The sequence below is a fragment of the Hetaerina americana genome, unplaced genomic scaffold (genome assembly GCF_022747635.1).
Source record: "Hetaerina americana unplaced genomic scaffold, ioHetAmer1.1.p SCAF_7, whole genome shotgun sequence".
Taxonomy (NCBI): domain Eukaryota; kingdom Metazoa; phylum Arthropoda; class Insecta; order Odonata; family Calopterygidae; genus Hetaerina; species Hetaerina americana.
In genome coordinates this window covers 39481874-39499861 of record NW_027287316.1, presented here as the reverse complement: position 1 = coordinate 39499861, position 17988 = coordinate 39481874, and the positions used below count along the sequence as shown (strand labels likewise).

General features: G+C 38.7%; 1 protein-coding gene across 3 annotated transcripts in view; it reads left to right on the top strand.

Annotated features, from left to right (window-relative positions):
- Positions 1–1956: 1956 nt before the first annotated feature.
- jef (major facilitator superfamily domain-containing protein 6 jef) overlaps positions 1957–17988 on the top strand; it is a 127613-nt gene continuing 111581 nt past the window's right edge. For all 3 annotated transcript variants that reach the window (XM_071595813.1, XM_071595812.1, XM_071595811.1), the window contains exon 1: positions 1957–2068. The gene's annotated coding sequence lies outside the window, so the exon portion shown is untranslated. The remainder of the gene's footprint in view (positions 2069–17988) is intronic.

Below are 17988 nucleotides of genomic sequence, written 5' to 3'. Positions count from 1 at the left end.
GTTGGGGAAAGTAGTAGGCAATAAAATAAGTATTAGCTTTATCTTGAGAAGCCTTTACAAAGAGTCGGGTGTTTTAAATTGGACACTTCGAGTAAAGATGCAAAGAAAAGACCACTGACACTTGTAACAGGTTTTTGCATGGATTGGGAACTTGGTCGTTTCGGCATGAGGTTAAACGCGTATTGGATGCTTTTAAGATGAAAGTGCGAGAATGGAGGAATATTATGGGAGTATTTATGTGATGTGGAAGTGTCATTATGTAAAAATATTTTGTCTCTTATCTGTTTTTATGTGTTCTTATGTAATTTTCGTTGTTAGTAGTTATCTTTGACCTAACCTGACCGTTGCCACCAGGAAATTTGCCTAATTGCAACGTAATTGTGTTAAATAAAAATTAAATAAATTTCAAGGCATAATATGGGAAAAAGAGGTGTTAGAAGAAAATCAAAGAAGGCAGAACAGGTAGATCCAGAGGATGCTGAGAGGCAATTGGGCGCTCGAGGTGGTAATAAAGGGGAGAATGCAGGGAAACCGTGGTGGAGGGAAGAAAAGAAAATTTAAGGCATTTTAATTTAAATTAATAGAATTAAGTTATTTTGGTATGAATCATGACATATGAGGATATTTTACATCATGCTGGTTGGGGTTTATGGCTTTTAATATTTTATTAATTTTAATTAAATTACAATTACTTTATCAAATTTTCAATTCATCAAATAAAGTTGTTTCTCCGGATAAGAGCAACTGGGAAAATTTTTCCCCTCCTTCAGTATCCAGTCGGGACTTTCAAGTGTGTAGTCCTCAAAGGACCTCAAAAGGAAAGTAAGGTCCTCAAAAAAAACTACTCTTTCTCGGTATGCAACTACTAAAAATTATTTAATACAACAAAAGATCATTAATTGGTATTCTAGTGGCTTCAAAGGTACTGAAATTTAAAAAAACACACCCATTCCCTTCTATCCCCTCCGGAATTCTCATTCTAATTTCCCTCACGCCGCGACGCTGATAAACTCATTCCCCGAACTCCCGCGCCGCTTTAACATTCATCCCCTCCCCATACCTCCCCCCGATGAATAGAGCGAAGGCTTTCCGAAAACAAATCCAGCGTTCCCGGCCGCGGAACCCTGCGCAGGTGCCGCGATCCACTCACGCAGGGCGAAGATACGCACCCCTCACCGCATTTATAAAAGCCACCCGCCCCGCCGGAAACGCGAGAGCCCCACGCGCATGCTCAAGAGGACGGACCTCCCACCGAGAGCCTTCTGGCGGTGAAAGCGAACACCCCTCCAGTCGATCACGGAGAGAGAGAGAGGGAACCAGAGGGTCGGAACACCTCACGTCATTCACTTCGGCGACCTCCGACGACAACCGCCTAAGTGTTCGGTTCGCCACGGAAAGACTTTCCCGCGGTCAACGCTCGTATACAAGGAGACGGAGAGATTGAACGCCGAGTATAAAATCAGTGGGAGCTTCCTAGGCACTCAAATACCTCCCGAGGATAACACTGGGGACTCGGGGTAAAAAGGGGAAGGTCAAAGTTTAGCGGTGAGGTGGCTCGGCTTACTTGAGACACACTTGACTTTCCCCACACCGTTGCGCGGTGGTCGGATACATTTTTTTCAAATATACCTGCCCGCTTTGACCACTCGTGAGAGAAGGATAGAGAGGTGAAACCACGGGGGATAATCGAGGGAGGCCCCGCGGCCGTCCCCAGCCCACCGCCGGCTGCCTCTTAACCGCCTCCGCCCTCCAACCCCCTCTCACTCGAGTGTCGCCCACGAAGCAACTCGCACGCGAATGGATCGATTGGGGCAGCGAGTCGGAGGCGAATAGTGAGCGGGGGCGTAGTCGGGTAGGAAGCTGAGGTAGGGAAAGAGGGAGGGAAGAGGAAGAAAAGAGGGCGGGCGAGGAGGGTGTGTGAAGGGGGTGGGGGGCACCGAAAGGGGGCGTGTGGCTGTCCGCGGCGGTGGTGGTCGGAGCGGCCGAGGAAGAGGACGGAGGAGGACTGAGGTCGGCTGAGGAGAAAGGTGGTTCTCTTGGTGTCGTACGGTCTCTGCCGCATCGCCGGGTGAGTGGGATTGATTCATTAAACCACCCTCCCACCCAAACCCCATTCTACCGAGGGTTTTTGTATGCGTGGGGACGGATGGAGAAGACCTTTTAACGCTCGTGATGTGGTCGATTTAGGGAAGTGACGACGGGCTGATGTCTCCTTCGACAAAGCCGTCGTCGGTTTGAATGGGCGTTTTTTCAGGAGTAAGGGGGAGGAGAAAGAGCTCATCTCCATTCAAAACGACCCTCGCGTCGCGTTGCATTTTATTTGTTTTTTAATTGACGGCTAAAGGCTTTAACTTCAGAAAATAGTACGTGACTCGCTAGTTTAAGTCTCTGGGCGTAGTAAATGTCGAAAAGACTCTGGTTCTAAGGACTCCGGCGATTAAATCCTCGCACCATTACTTTCATTCCATATGGTTGTTCTTCCATAGTTTTCTCGTTTTCCTAAATTCTCTGTAATTAGTAATTTGATCCTCTCCGTGGTGCTCAACATCGATGAAACGTTACGATTTACATTTTATGGAAGCATTTTGTCATTTTTTTTTAAATTGCACAATTGAAATTCAAATGAGTATGACCCTTATTTAGCTGATTCGACCTCTCTGTGACATAATTATCGGGCTTAGCGTTTAAAAATTTCATTTTTAAAATTAAGGGAAGTACTTTATCAATCTTCTTTGTGCAAAAATTAATGGGATATTAACTCATTTTTAAATCATAATGTAAGCCGTAGTGCTAATGTACATATATGTAACATACTATATATCCAGTATACACTTTTTTAACTTATGAATGCCAAATTTCAGCGTTTTACAAGTTCAAAGTACCGAGATCGTATAAATACGGAATTCTTTATGTTACTTCATCAAAACTACCATGTTGCTTACCTTAGCCATAAATATACTCAAGTATAATAGGTTACAAAATAATCCGCCGCTCCTTTCATATGATACAATCGTTGATTCAAGATATTTTAAGGCCAGATAATTATAAATTTCTTCGTATGCTAACCACTCTACCATCAATACAGCGGTATGATTCATATCCAAATGTTTAATAATCAAGAAGTGGCAGATTTTATGAACGAGCTATTTATATATATATGTATTAGTCCCTAAAAAATCATGTTGGAAAAATCTGTCGTTAAAATGAAGTTTAATTGTTTTATTATTAAAAACTTCAATTGATGAAAAACATTGTAAAGTTAAACTGCAGTGGGAAATGAATTTATTCATTCAATCGTGGGAACGTGGCCTTGTTTTGAGTTTTAGGCGATTTATCTAGCTGTACACTTTATGTGACGAGGTTGTTATTCTCTGATCTCAATTTTCTAAATGTATAAGTGCTCTTTTTCAATCCTATATTTTCCAATATAAGCATGTAGAAACGTAAACTTAATGACAATTAACCATTACAAAAACCGCTCCGGTGTTTTCTGGTGTCCATTTGTGACCTTCAGATTACGCATTTTCATGAATAAATTCCTGCTAATATTTCAATCCTCGGAGGGGCCTTTAATCTATTCCCGTAGTCTATTATTGGTGCTCTAATGGTTTATGTAGATTATTAGACAGGTGCACACATCATACACTTCACCACGTCAAGTCTCTTTCTCATTGCATGGCAGTAATGAATTCTAGGCTTCATTAGTTGGTAAATTTCAGACCAAATGTGAATCTTAGCGCAAAGAAATGATGCTTGATTTTTCTACTCTCTCTGATTCCGCGAAAAAAATTGTCATTTTTTGCAATAAAATTTTTAAAATCTATGCTAACGAAAATTGTTACTGAATGGAAGTAACAGGTGTTTTAAAATGGAGTATTATCTGGATTTTGTCTCCTTTATCATTGATAATTAAGCACATTTAGTTTAAAAAATACCGTTTACTCCTAAAAATATCAAATCTTGACCCTTTAAGTTCAACAGTTTACGCATGGTTACAATCTCAGATATCTTCCATATGGATTCGAGATACAGAGGTGTTGGATTAATTGTTTAATTAAGCATAGGTACTTGCTGATTTTGATATTGATGTTTTAATTGCTCGTAAAATCATAAGAATTGATAAAAATGTCTCTTACTCATAATTATTGAAGTATTGAAATACCAAATTCGTAATTTTCGGAGGATGAAATCAATAATTAAATGTATCTATTCTATGCTTCTATCATTGAATTCTGTATTTACACCACGCTGCATCTCTGCGGAGTTTTAATATTTCCTTTTTTGTGCCAAACGTCTTATGCCTATAAATTCCTCAGCCTGCAATGCTCACTCCGTGGCTCCGTGGGAAGTTCCCAGTCCCTCTTAACAACATCCCTGCAACACCTGACGCACGTCCATTGTTGCCATTTCTCTCCCGCACCGCGCACGGCCGATTTCTATGACAATCTCGACGCGGTCCCCGTTTCACGTTCCCACGTATCGATCTCTCTCCCCTTTCGCCATTCAGGAACGGAATCCCGCCGCAGGACGCAGGAGACTTCCCTCCCCCCTCCAACATCCTCCCCGACCTCCCTCCTGATCCCCACCGACGCCGGGGGTCGCAAGCGGTAGAGAGTCGGCCCCAGTCGCCGTCCCGTCAGTGTCCCGCCCTCAATCGTCTCCCCCCCCCACCCGCCACCCTCCCGACCCGATCCCTCGCGAACGCTTTATTTTTTTTCGCATTCTAATTTCCCCTTTTTTCTTCGCGACCGAAAGCGAAGCAACGAGGGCACGCGAGGGAGGTTCACTCTCCAAGATTCGGGGCCAATGAGTGAGCCGGCGTGTGTTTCGGGGAGGGAAGGGGTCCGTGGAGTCCGCGGTGGGATGGGGGGGGGGTTTAGGTGAGTGGGCTGGGGAGGGAGGGGTGAGCGGAGATCTTGATGAATGAAAGGCAGAGCCATGGGGATGCGTAGGGCCGGTATGAATCGAGGGAGTGTGTTTGTGTGTGCCTGGTTCACTCGACGCGGTCGCGCGTTATTTCCTCCAGGTCGAATGGAAGCGGGAAGGTTTCAGAAACCTTAAATCCATGCGTGGATATGGGATTAGAAACGAAAAACACCGCAGCATTCACCCCGTTGCTTGGTTTTGATAGATGAGAGGGTAACACTTTATTTACCAGTGTGAAAATAATGGCTTTCCCTACCCCCTTCAGTTGATGGACCCGTTTGTCGGATGATGGTAGAATTTACTTCGCTCTTCATCTGCCTCTACACACTAACGTAGACCCAATCTTGTTCCATGCCGTATACCGCCTGTGAACATCACGCATCATAGCAGAGGAGTGGAGTTCCGTCCCTGTACCACCTGTGGAAAAATATGATTCACGTAAATCCACTCGCCTTTGGTAAATCTGATGGTACTCTTGGGCATTAAATCGGTACTCTCCGTTTAGTAGATCAATGATCTTCTCGAATCACCCCTATAGTAATAAAATTTATCGAAAAATGTAGAAGCCAGGATGGAAATAGATTGACAAAAATTTCTTGAAAAACTAGATTTAATTCCAGATATTGACGAAAAAGTGTCCGAACATGAAAGTTAGGTTCGTCACCAAGCCTGCAATTATAGTTATCAACCCGATTATTTGTCAGATGGAATGATTTCGTTCCGAGGAAAAACGCCATTTTTTACGATCTGGCGAATGTCTTGCTATTTCCGGGGACATTCAATACAATGCTTTCCCGTTGCCTTTTCCATGTCATCAAGTATTTTTTTCTCCTTCAACTGTGATTTCTCACTACAGTGATGAGAATGTACCTCCTCTGAGCGCTATTTCACCTACCGAAGAGGTTGCTGTAATGGCAGTGTCGGTGAATAGCCGGTCTCCATACAAACGTTCGTCCAAGTGAATTACCATTTTCCACCTCATAGGGGCGTGGTTGAATTCTCCCCTTTATTTAACAATGTGAAAATAATGGCTTTCCCTACCCCTTTAGTTGATGGACTCGTTTGACGGATGGTGGTGGAATTTCCTTCGCTCTTCATCTGCCTCCAAACAATGTCCCACGAGGGTATGTTCCTGGGGGCTGTAAGAGCACTGGCCATACGTGGATATACATTAGCTCATTCATGACTCCTACATAATGTGAAATGTGCACATCAACGGGGAAGGGGAATGGTTTTATTCCTGCAGTTTCTTTTGGTTTCCAAGCAAGGTCTAGCACCTATTCCCAGTTTCACTTAGCTGGTTTGAAGGTAGGGATGCCTATGGGCGTCACCCGGTATCGTAGCCGGGTCGTCGGTCCATTAGCAACATGCTCTTATAGCACTGTACCACAACACCCATCCACTAATATTAGCTGATGAGAGAGAACATCATCCTAACGTCTTCAACATTGCATAATTATTTCCCAGTTACAAGGAACCATTATGAAAATATTTAACAGATATGGGCTAAGCGTATGAAAGGTACAATAATTGCATTATCACAAGGTTGTCACTAATGGCCTTTAATGTCAGAAATAATTCGAGAAACAGGGTAAAATATTTCTAATACAAATTTTCCTATTTTTAGAAAAATTCAAAGCAACATTTCCTGAGGATCTCTTTAATTGTTTCTAATATATGGCATGTAAGCTCCATGTATTTAGAAGGATACTTCAGATCGTGTTGGTCTGGGCTTAGAATGACAGAAGTATGTGGTTCCCAGTTCATTATAAACATTATAAACGTGCACTAACGCGGAAGAATACAGCTAACAATAATTAAAAACGGAATAAGGTTTAGGAAAATCATGTACACCGCGCAATTTCAACCTTAATTTCAGACAGAGAACCCGCCCTTAAGTTTCTAATTTTCGAGAAAAAAGTAGATTTAAATAGCATTGGGCATATTTCGGCTCCTTTCTGTGACTTGTTACAGAATGTAAATAAACCGTTTGCACGAAGCATTACGCTGACCAGGAATTAAAGGACATATGGACAATTAAGTCGTTAATGACCTTGAAATTGTAATATCAGCAGAGAATTCAACCTTGATCTTTGCTATTATCCTCCAATGAATGAACTCAACTGGCATGAAAGTTCTCAAGATGTTTATTCGGACATCTTCCTCGGAAAACTTTGTGCGAGTCTTGGTTTGAGAGTTCTTTCTATCTACTCGATGAAAGTTTACTTATCAAACTCTGGAGATATCTTCTCCGGAGACATATATGTCTACTTTGGTCAGGTCGGTTGCCTCAACCTTTTATTGGTTCAGGATATGCCAAGGTTTTTGGTGTTGTATAAGGCAATGGTATTTCTGATTCATTGGGGATTTTGAAATATGTATCATCACAATCTGACATTGCTACTGTTCAAACCACTGTTTTTAGGTAATGAATACCTTCAAATGTATATTATCACCAAACGTGAACACCGCAATCAGTGCTAAAGAGTGAATGATTAGTTTATATGCTAAATGATAATCATCATACCTTTTAGATAAATGTGCAATCATAATAAAGCATTCTTACCTAAAATTGTCAAAAAGAAATACTTTTTTCCATATGTAATACTACAGAATTTTCATTTCTATCGTTTTTAATGAATATATTAATGCAGATTGTAATTTAAAATTAACATTCTCGCTGAACATGTTTGCCACACATTTAAGAATCTTTTGTGGAAATAGCCCAACACCATGTTGGGTTCTCGTAGACACGGTCAATGTTTTGACTAAGGATTGTATTACGCAAGTATAGTTGTTTTCTTTATTCTCCTTCCCACTACCTTAAAGCACAGGGTAATCGCAATTATGACAGCAATGTTGTTAGTGATTGAAAATGTTGGGGCATAACGAAACAAGGGTCTTACTTAATGCAACCCCATGAGCAAATTATCCATTATTTGTCATTAAATGGTAAATAAACTATACAAGTTAACGTAGAATATTGTTTTCTTTTGCGTATTTTTTGTTTTTGCAATAATAGTCGATCGACTCAAGTATTTTTTTGGATGGGCCAAAGATACTTACAACTTCTACACTTCTAAGGATCGCCTAATACCACTCCAAATACCTAACACCCTTCACTACAAAGACCATTCTTTAACACCGTATACGAGCCTCCAACACCTCGCTTATCAAATGATAGTCTCTAACGTCCCCACGTTACTCATTGTGTTATGTATCCACAGCATTTGTAGCAGCCTGCCTTTGAATTTCCCCCAACACGCCCTTCCATTTTTCTTTTCAATTCTACCAGACACCCACACCGCAAAACCCTTAAGCGTAATAAGTTGGGTACATTAAAGGACTCTATGAATACACAGCCTATTGTGAGACTTCATTCTATAGAAATGCCTTCAGGATAATCAAATGTCCTTTTTTTGGCAGTCCAGAGAGAGCCTAATTTTGAGTGGGAGTCATGACACAGCCCCATTTTCACGCCGCCTTATTGATCCTGTTAGAGTTTCAGAGCGAGAGCTCTCGTTAAAAAACTTCTCCATTGTAGTCAACGAATGAGCACCCACGTCCCCACATTTCTCCGCAAACCGTGTTCTTTTCCAGGCTCCTTTCAAGTTGAAGCGAAACCTTAGGAGTGCTAAGGCGAACGCTTCGAACGGCCATGTTGGTTCGCGATATTTAATTTAAGTGGCCACGAAACATGATACGCAGTGTAAATCGAGGAAGAGGGTAATTTCAAGCATTCCAATTCGATGTCGTCATGTAATTCAATCCGCGGGAATTGACTTACTCTATATTTTTTTTCGAGTTGACCATGTTGAAAAGCGACTTGATTTCAAGAGAAACTCTCACATCTCTCAAACGTCAGGAGAGCAAACCCTCCTTCCTTCATATTGATTTTCTGGACGTATGGAGCGTCCATAATGAAAGGTGCGATAACATAACTAACTTCGGAATGGATTTCGACGGTGATATAAGTCCTTCGAAGATTTTCGTCTCATTTTTCCTGCATTTAAGCCTATAGTATTGAAACCCCCTATAACCCTTTATTTAGCCTATTATATTGAAACCGTCTGTACCAATTACTTCTTACTGGGAAATATGTAGGAGTTATTTTAATCACTCCCCATTATTCCACATGGCATGCTTAGGCATTAAAATATTTGTTGGTTTTCATTATTTGGGTGTGTTAGGATTATAAATTTTATGATATCAATCAAAAATTATCGTTTGTTTCAAAACATTATATTTAATTATTAATTTACAACATTTGTATTGAATTAATCAAACAAAGTGCTGGACTAATGTCCTCGGTGCTTAATTATTACACCATTTTTATTTATTTCTATTGCACAAGCTACCATCATTTTTACTGTTAGCTCCATGATTTATGATTTCTTTAATATGGTGAGAATATCTTATTATATTTCAAACGAGATTCTTCTCATTGCTCTAAAAATATCAAGCTCTTCTCGATTTATTTTCACCAAATTCAATCCTTCCACTATTTGCTGCACCAAATATGGCGTGGATTTTCCTTTCAGAACGTATTAATAACTAGAGCACAATCCAAGTAATTTGGATATAGTGGTGTTTTGGCCAGCCTAGTAGGCAGTCTCATAAATAGGACTTTTCCTCGGACGCTCTTGGCAATATGCCGGCAATATTTCCAGCTTTCCTCAATATACCGAGCATGTACATCATGCGGACATTCTATTTGAGTTCAAGATCAGTAATTGGAGGGGGAAAATTTATTATTCTAACATTTAAGGTACATCAAGCGACGATTAAGAGAGAATTGAATATAATCAGAATAGTAACTGATTTTTGTTTTTCGTTGATTCACCATACTTAATGTGAAGGCAAAAATACTTTCACGATACTATAAATCATTAATGTTCAAGGATAAAACAACAGTTATTGTTCTGATGATTTATTTAACATTCACATTCTGGGTGAAAGGGTCAATTTTATTCCAAATGTCTTCGTTTTCTCTGAAGAAGTGGCATTAAAGTAAAGGAATTGTTTGAATGTTTAATACATTATCCAAATAAATTAGACAACAACTGAGCCCATGATCGGCAGTCGAACTTAACCAGTCTGTATCCGAACGTTCTGTCCGCCACTACATCTACTAAAAGCACTAAATATTTAAATAAAATAGTATATATATATATACATATATATGCATATATTTATCAACCATCAATACAGTAATCAACCCGAAGGTCGGTTTGGTAGGTGATTGCTGAGTTCACCCAGTACTAAGCTCGACGGCGTGTGAAATTCACACATCAGGGTAGGGGGGCCGGTTCCTTTCCCTGTGCCGGTTATGGTTTCCCAGGAAGATCTGGTACCCGAAAAATCTCACACACACACACACACATATATATATATATATATATATATATATATATATATAAAGGAATAGAGTTTACTTGAACAAAAAGCTAAAATCAGAAAATACCACGTCAACATCATTTTTATTATATTCTGTAATTGAAATTCTTGAAATCAACTAAAAACAATCAAGTCACATTTTGTAAGATATTGTAAGCCTGATTGGTTATTTTGGCACTGATAATTGTTTACTTTGGATTTTTTAAGTATTGAGGAGCTTATTACTTGTAAATTATTAGCCCTTCTTGAATCCAAGCATTATATTTAGGTATTCAGAGCTACGTAACCGTCCTGTAGCTTGTAAGCCTGATTTAAATTACCATGGGTAATCTACCCAGTAAGGGAGATTATGGATGGACACAAACTACCAAATAATTCTCTTGTCTCTCTCTCCACCCAACATCCTACTCAGCAACAAACCCCTCTCTATCTCCACATACTTCGAGAATTTCTAAATAAAATAATAATCGATTCTTGTCTTACGTGGAGAGGTTGCTCTCTAAGTCAATTGTAGTTCAAGTGTGCTGTTTATGGTATGTTGTGGTTCTGTCAGTGGAATAATATAAAAGTTGAAATTATCATAAAAACTTAATGTATTTGAAAGGAAGTCGTGTAAAGGACGGGTAACTTGGATATCAAGTGGCAATATGGCCTTTTGTTGGTAAGCATTGTGACCAAAGAGTATGACAAAAAGTGTCTCCTCCGTAATCTTTCTTTAAGGCTAACATTTACAGAGGAAATTACAATTGCCACAACTTATGGAAACAGTTCCTATAAGTAAATTCAACCTTTATTACGACGTAATTCTCATTTGAAATTATCGTAGTATTCTCTGCCTAAATATAAGTAGAAATGAAAGTAGGCATATGATTCTGGACCAAATAAATTTTCGTCTATTAATTGAAAGTACAGCTTGCGATTGAAACTAGATGATCCTGACATCAAAGCTATTTAACCGTTGATCAGTTTCCATATTCGAAAAAAAACCATCGCTTTATCGACTTCACTTACTAGTTGAGTTTATGAGCGCCACAATCTAATTACGTATTTATTTTCGCAATATTAAAAAAAAAAGAAATAATGGAATAATTATATGTATATATAACTCAACCTCATGTCTAAATCTAGCAATAGAAACAAGAGTATTTGCTTATTGGTAGATTTTTGTGATTTGTAAAAAGTTGCAATGATATATTGCGTTAAATTGCATAACATCAATTAATACCAAATTTGCTAATCTACGAGTGAAAATCCATAAAATTTCATGGCATACGATTGTTATATATAGTTTTTCGTTGATCTTGAAACTAATTTAGTGATTTGTCACACATTATAAGACGAACCCCAGTAACATATTCAACTCTTAATTTTTTTATCAAATGTCAGTTGACATGACAATTTTTTGGTTTCATGATTAAGTATTAATTATTTGTCAATTTTAGTATCACCTTCCATTTTTATATACGATCTAAAATGAAAACGTTTTTAAAAAACATCAAGTGTTTTGTATCATTCTAAATGTGTACATAAATGTGTACCTAAAGAAAATGTTTGTTTTTTGCGATAATTCCAGCAAAGTAAATACAATTTAATATGTTATGAGAATTAATGTTTCAACTCGGCATATTTAGACACATATTCTTTATGAATTTGACTTGTTCAAACATGAAAGGCGCTTTAACTGAATGTACACCCTAATTGGTCAGCTGAAAGATTTATATTCGTTAGTATCTATCCGTTCCGTAAACACCAACCAAGCTGTCAAATTAATGAAGACAGGTAGGTAGTTATTACCATAGGTGTATTTGTGAGTCGTTAGTTGTAAATTACCAAAATAGCCATAACTTTTCGAAATAGCTTACTTTAAAATTCAATTTCATAAAAAGTTGTTAACGAGTATATCCTCACCTATACAATTTTGTTTTTTAAGATTTTCTTCTATTGAATATATTTGTAACTCATCAACTTCACTTATTTAATTTTAAATGTGATGAAACTTGCCATTTATAAATACATACTGAGTTATGCTATAGAAAATTTGTAGACCAATATTTTAAAGCAATAAAACTAATGCAATACCAGTAACACACTGTAATATAGTTTCAATTTCAGTAGCATACGTATTCAGAATCATAGTTATCTTCTGTAATATATATATATATATATATATAGAAATATATATATATATATATATATATATATATATATATATATATATATATATATATATATATATATTGGTGCGGGTATATAATAAAGCCAGTTCATCAAGTCAGCTGAACTACGAATTTGTTAGAATGGTGATTTTATGTCATTCATCTTCCTATACGCACTGACTTGTGCCTGTAAAATGCATGTAATATAAATTTGGGATTTAATGTTCTTATATTTGTCTACCAATCAGATAATCGCTAATTAACTGAAGAAGCCACTCCACCTTACGGTAAATCTGAAGTCCCGTAATCGAATTCCTGAAGGAAATTGCTCTTCTGTGTGTCCTTTGTAAAAAAAATTAGGTTAAACAATTTTTTAATTGAGCAAACTCAATGGCAATAAATGCTAATTTAAGTATTGATGGCATCAAATCCGAAATTCCTCGTAAGTTCCCATTCTCCCGTACTTAAATTGAAATTGTCCCGCTATTTATTATTTATCTAATCACCTGGTCCCTCTATCCACGGTATGAAATTCAGCAGTAGTAGTTTTGTGTGACACGGAGTCAAGTAAACCCATAATGTCTATTCTTAATGTTTAATTGTTAATTTCAATCAAGTTCAACTGTGTAGTTCATTTTCAACCCATAACCGTCCGGTGGGGGGGAGGGTAGGTTATTTATTTCACTGTCTTCTGTCGTGGTCATCATCCAAGTTTTGGTTTCTTTCCAAGTAGTCTTACTTACCGTTAAATATCACGTATGTATGTATATGCTGTCTGAGTCAGGCTTCAAAGCGTAGGATTGCCCCTTGTGGAATGATTCCGATACCTCTTTCCTGGAGTGTTGGCAAAATGCAATACATAAATAAGTGCTGGTTGCATAATACGCAGGATGTTAATTCACGAGAGCCGTGGGGTTTTTTTTAAATCTTCAACATAATCTTCCTTTTTTTGCTCAATGCACTTTCCCCAGCCTTTCTGGAACTTTTCAGATCCTTCCCAAAAGTAGCATTTCTGAATTCCTCAAAATAGGAATCTTTGTCCACGAAGCCTCCTCGCTTGATGTTGTTCGTTTTCCGCTGAGCCATTTCTTTAAGTCTGGAAATAAAAAAAGGTCATTAGGGTCAAATCTGGGAAATACAGAAGATAATTAAATAATTCTAACTTTTATTCCATAATTTTTGCCATCTAAATTGTGCAGTTACCCTTCAATGCATTGATTTGACAGAATAAATTTTTTCCTTGCCAATTGGACATTTTTTTCTTTATTTCTCCGCTCAACATGGGCGCTAATGCTGCTTAATAGTCTCAATAAATCATTTCTCATTGTTACAAGATATCTATGTAGAATACTCCACGTGCGTCCAAAAAACCGTGGCTATCACCTCGCCGGTCGATTTCAATGTCTTCGCCTTATTCGGAGCCGGATTGCCTTTATGTAGAAACCAACCCATTGTTTAAACTGTTCCTTTTTCTTTGGGGTGCATTAGGGTCTTCATATTTTGTCCATAGCTCTATATGGAGGTGAAAACATGTCAAGATTGTGGCAGAAAAGCGGAAAATTGGGGTCTGAATCGACCACAACATTTCATTCATTCTCTACTGAGAAAGAATACGTTACCAATTTGGCCGTCATTTTTTTACAACCAAATTTTCATGCAAAAATGAAAGCATTGCATTTTTCGATATGCCTATGGCCTCAACTTTTCCACCAACTTTGATTTGTCAATACTTAAAAACCCTATTTTGTATTTCATTTTGGAGAATTACACTTCCAGCGGACGTCCCGAACTATACTCATCATTTGTTAGTGTACAGCTACGTATTTTTTAACAACTAATTTACACAATTGTAGACAGGCGAAAACCCAGGAGTAGATATACCATGAACTTAATAAATATCCTATCCGACATGAGAGGGTGGAGGTCCAAATATATCAAAGCTAACCTGAAGAGAATTCGGAAAAAATTAAATATAATGATTCAACGTCATGGCTCTCTATGTATTTGATGATGTGAAATGTTGCCACGGCCATTTCTCACGAGGTGTGAACTATCATTAAGATTTATTATGAGATTAATATCCTCTTAGTGTATCGCCCTGTGAAACCCACGTGGGATGTTGCATGGTAACCGGAAGACTTCAGTCCTTGACAGCCGTAACGATGGCTCATACCACCATTCAATGACACAGCACTCAGAAATGAAATCCCCCGAAAATTACTCCGACCGGGAGATATTTACCGCCTTCGGGTTATCACGATTTCGTATTTATTTATCAGCTCGTTAAGAAAAAAATAAAAGCATTGGCCTGACCAAAACGACAATGCTGCGCCTAACTCCCAAATTTTATAAGCTTGGCCAAGATGAGTGAGTTGAAAATGTCGTTCCGCTACTTAATTCGTTTAATTGAGCACCTTACAATTATCCATATCTTTGTTGCCTGAACAATAATTTTATAATTATGTATTTCCTATATTATATTAGTCCCAAGGAAATTAAATAAGATTTAAATTTATTAAACTCATTCTTACTGCATTTCAAAATTAAATGCCATTACACAACTGATATATAGTGAATTTTATTAAAGTGTATACTAGACAGAGATCAGATTTTGTTCTTAATCTTTCTATTCACTGCATCTAATGAATTACACATTTATTGGGAAAAACTCTAGTTCGGAAAAAAGTCACAAAAAAGGATATATAGACGCAAATAATATCCAGATATCATTTAATGAAGATTTCAATCTTGCTGAGTTAGTTGCAAAAAATTCACAAGTTGCTACTATTGCGCGATGATAAAATTTGCGTGCTCAAAATGCCCGAATCATTATAAATGAGAGTAACATTATCGCTAAGATATATTTTCAAATTTTCATTCTCCTATTGTGATCTAATATTTGCATATATTTTCTCAAGAGGGGCAGACTGATACAAATATAAATAGTGTGGTATTATTGCATCATTATCCGCATACTTTAATCCTGAGATTGACTAGATTTTAACTCTTTATTACACCCTTTTGATTAACTATGCTTCTAAAGAGATAACATGGGTAAATTTTTAATTGGTGGAATATTTACATGTGATTTTGAACTTGAACGGTTTTTGAGATGAAATTATTGTGAGAACTCACTTGCGTATTATTTTTCGCAGAATTATATAAATCAACAGCCCTAAGTTACGTACGAAACGACTTTCTAATAGCATATTCAGATGTTCTTGTTCTTTCGTTTTAAATCTAACATCACATCGGTAACGAGAATCAAGCTTTGCAAAATCCCATAAACATAATAACAATAATTTATGATATTCTTACTGGTTACACCAACCGTGTGGAAACATCTATTAGGAACGTGATATTGGAATTTTATGAATTTTCATTCCTTCCGCCTGACAGGGTTGATTCCAAAGCATTACATGATCCCAAGCATCGAAAACTGCGTTTCTTCCTATTTCTCTCGTCTCTTTAATTTTTACCGCAATCTATAGTTTTCTCATAAAACTTCCAGAATGAGTTGATCCAATCTATATATATTTGCTGTTGACACTAACACGCTCCTCTCGTCAACCACTTGCAAAGGACTTTCGCATGCTTCAAGATCCAGCATCACTTTCCTGTGGCAGGATACTAGCATTTTCAATACTCCGCAGGCAATCGAAAATCTTCCGAGAACAGGAAAAAGGGAAAAACTTTAATTATTTTTCCGTTATTTGGCTAGCGAACACTCCGATCTCTTAAAACGACGTACAACTATCGCAGTCGTGGGGATTTTCAGCCTATATATACGCATTGACTTTTAGAAATGATAATACATTAACAACAATGCTTTCGATCTTCCATTCTCCACAGCTGTTACCCACCACATCTCCCGCATCCTCCCAAGGGTCATGCGCCATTTCTATAGGCATTCAGGATAAGGCATAAAAACTCGTTATGTCCGCCCGCGAAAATGGTGGGTGGTCCGATCCTTTTCGCCACCAAGTTTATTTTCAGAAAAAAATAACCATGGATTGATAGATACATCCCTGCGGAGCTGTTGACGCAATGGGATTCAGTCTCGTCGGATTCGCCATCACGACGGGGCGGCCAATCCCTCTCTTTTTTCCGTTGGAATAGGGTAAATAAAAGAAAAAATATTGAAGAAAGGGAACACACGCAATAAAAAAGCAAACGAAACGTAAGGGGGCCTGGGGGGCATTCGGAATCGATTAGTGGAGAGGAGGAGAGTCAAGGGATGGTCAGAATCCCTCCAAGGAAGGGAAGGGGGAGTGTGGGGTGAGGTGTTAATGGGGAGATGTGGCGGGAGAAGAGGATGGAAACGTGTCGATTCGAGAAAATTCATCTCCATCCACTCTCCGCCCTCCGGAGCGCAAACGATGACAGATCTGCAGGGGGAATGTCGGGTGGTGTGACGGAAGTGAACGGGTTTTTGAGAGAACTGTTTAAATGAAAAAATTCCGTAGCATGAAGATTTTATTGAGTACTGGAAGGGAGTTGTGAAATTTAGAAGACCTGAACAAGTGTATCGTAAATACTTGTCGCAGTACGGAACGAGCCCCGTAGGCATAAGGGTGTTATCATAAACTGTAGGAAGAATGGAGGCCTTAAGTCTTATTGAAGGACTGGATGATGGAGGTGTGTTTTCAAGATGGCCAGTAAGGGAAATATGAGGAATTGTGCGGTTTCAATTTCTCCCAAAATAAGTCAGTCGGACGATTCTGACGGCCAAACCCTCCCTCTATCTCTCTCTTTGGGCGAGACGACCCCCATTCCTCCACTCCCTTTCCTCTCCCACCAATCCCCGAAACTAGCTTTTGACCCGCCTACGGACCCTCGACTGTTCCACCTTTCCCTCTGTCACTCGCCAACACACGCACGCACATACTACGAAGTTCCCCTTCTCTCGAAATTTGTCCTCGCCCACCTCGTCTTCTCTCCACTACCCCGTCGCTTATGAATTTAATTAACCGCCCACACCCAGTTCTTTTTATTCCTGCCCGCACCCGAGCAAGCCCCGCAATTATTCCTCGTTCCTCGCCACCCCCTTCCTCAACTTCCTTCTCCACACACCCCCAGGAGCCTTTTTACCTCCCCTCACAAAATTTGTTGGCTTCCTTCCATTTTCCCCACTTTCATTATACTCTTTTTTTTTGGGTTCGCCTTTTGTAATTTCAAAATCGTGCCACCGCACTCCCTTTCCTTCCTTCCCTCCCTCGCCCCACATACCACCACACCACGCTGTCCGACGAGGCGCGCCGTGATGATGTCCATTGTGTGTGAGTGCATTGGTGGATTTCATCTGCCGCCGTCGTTTTTTTTAAATTTATGAGTGCACTTTTAAAAATTATTCGAAATAGAAAAAGGCCCTGGTATTGATTATTTTACCCCTTTACCCAGGTGGTAGTGCCACTTCCAACTGAGTGTGTGTGTGTATATATATATATATATATATATATATATATATATATATATATATATATATATATACATACATATTTAACTGTTG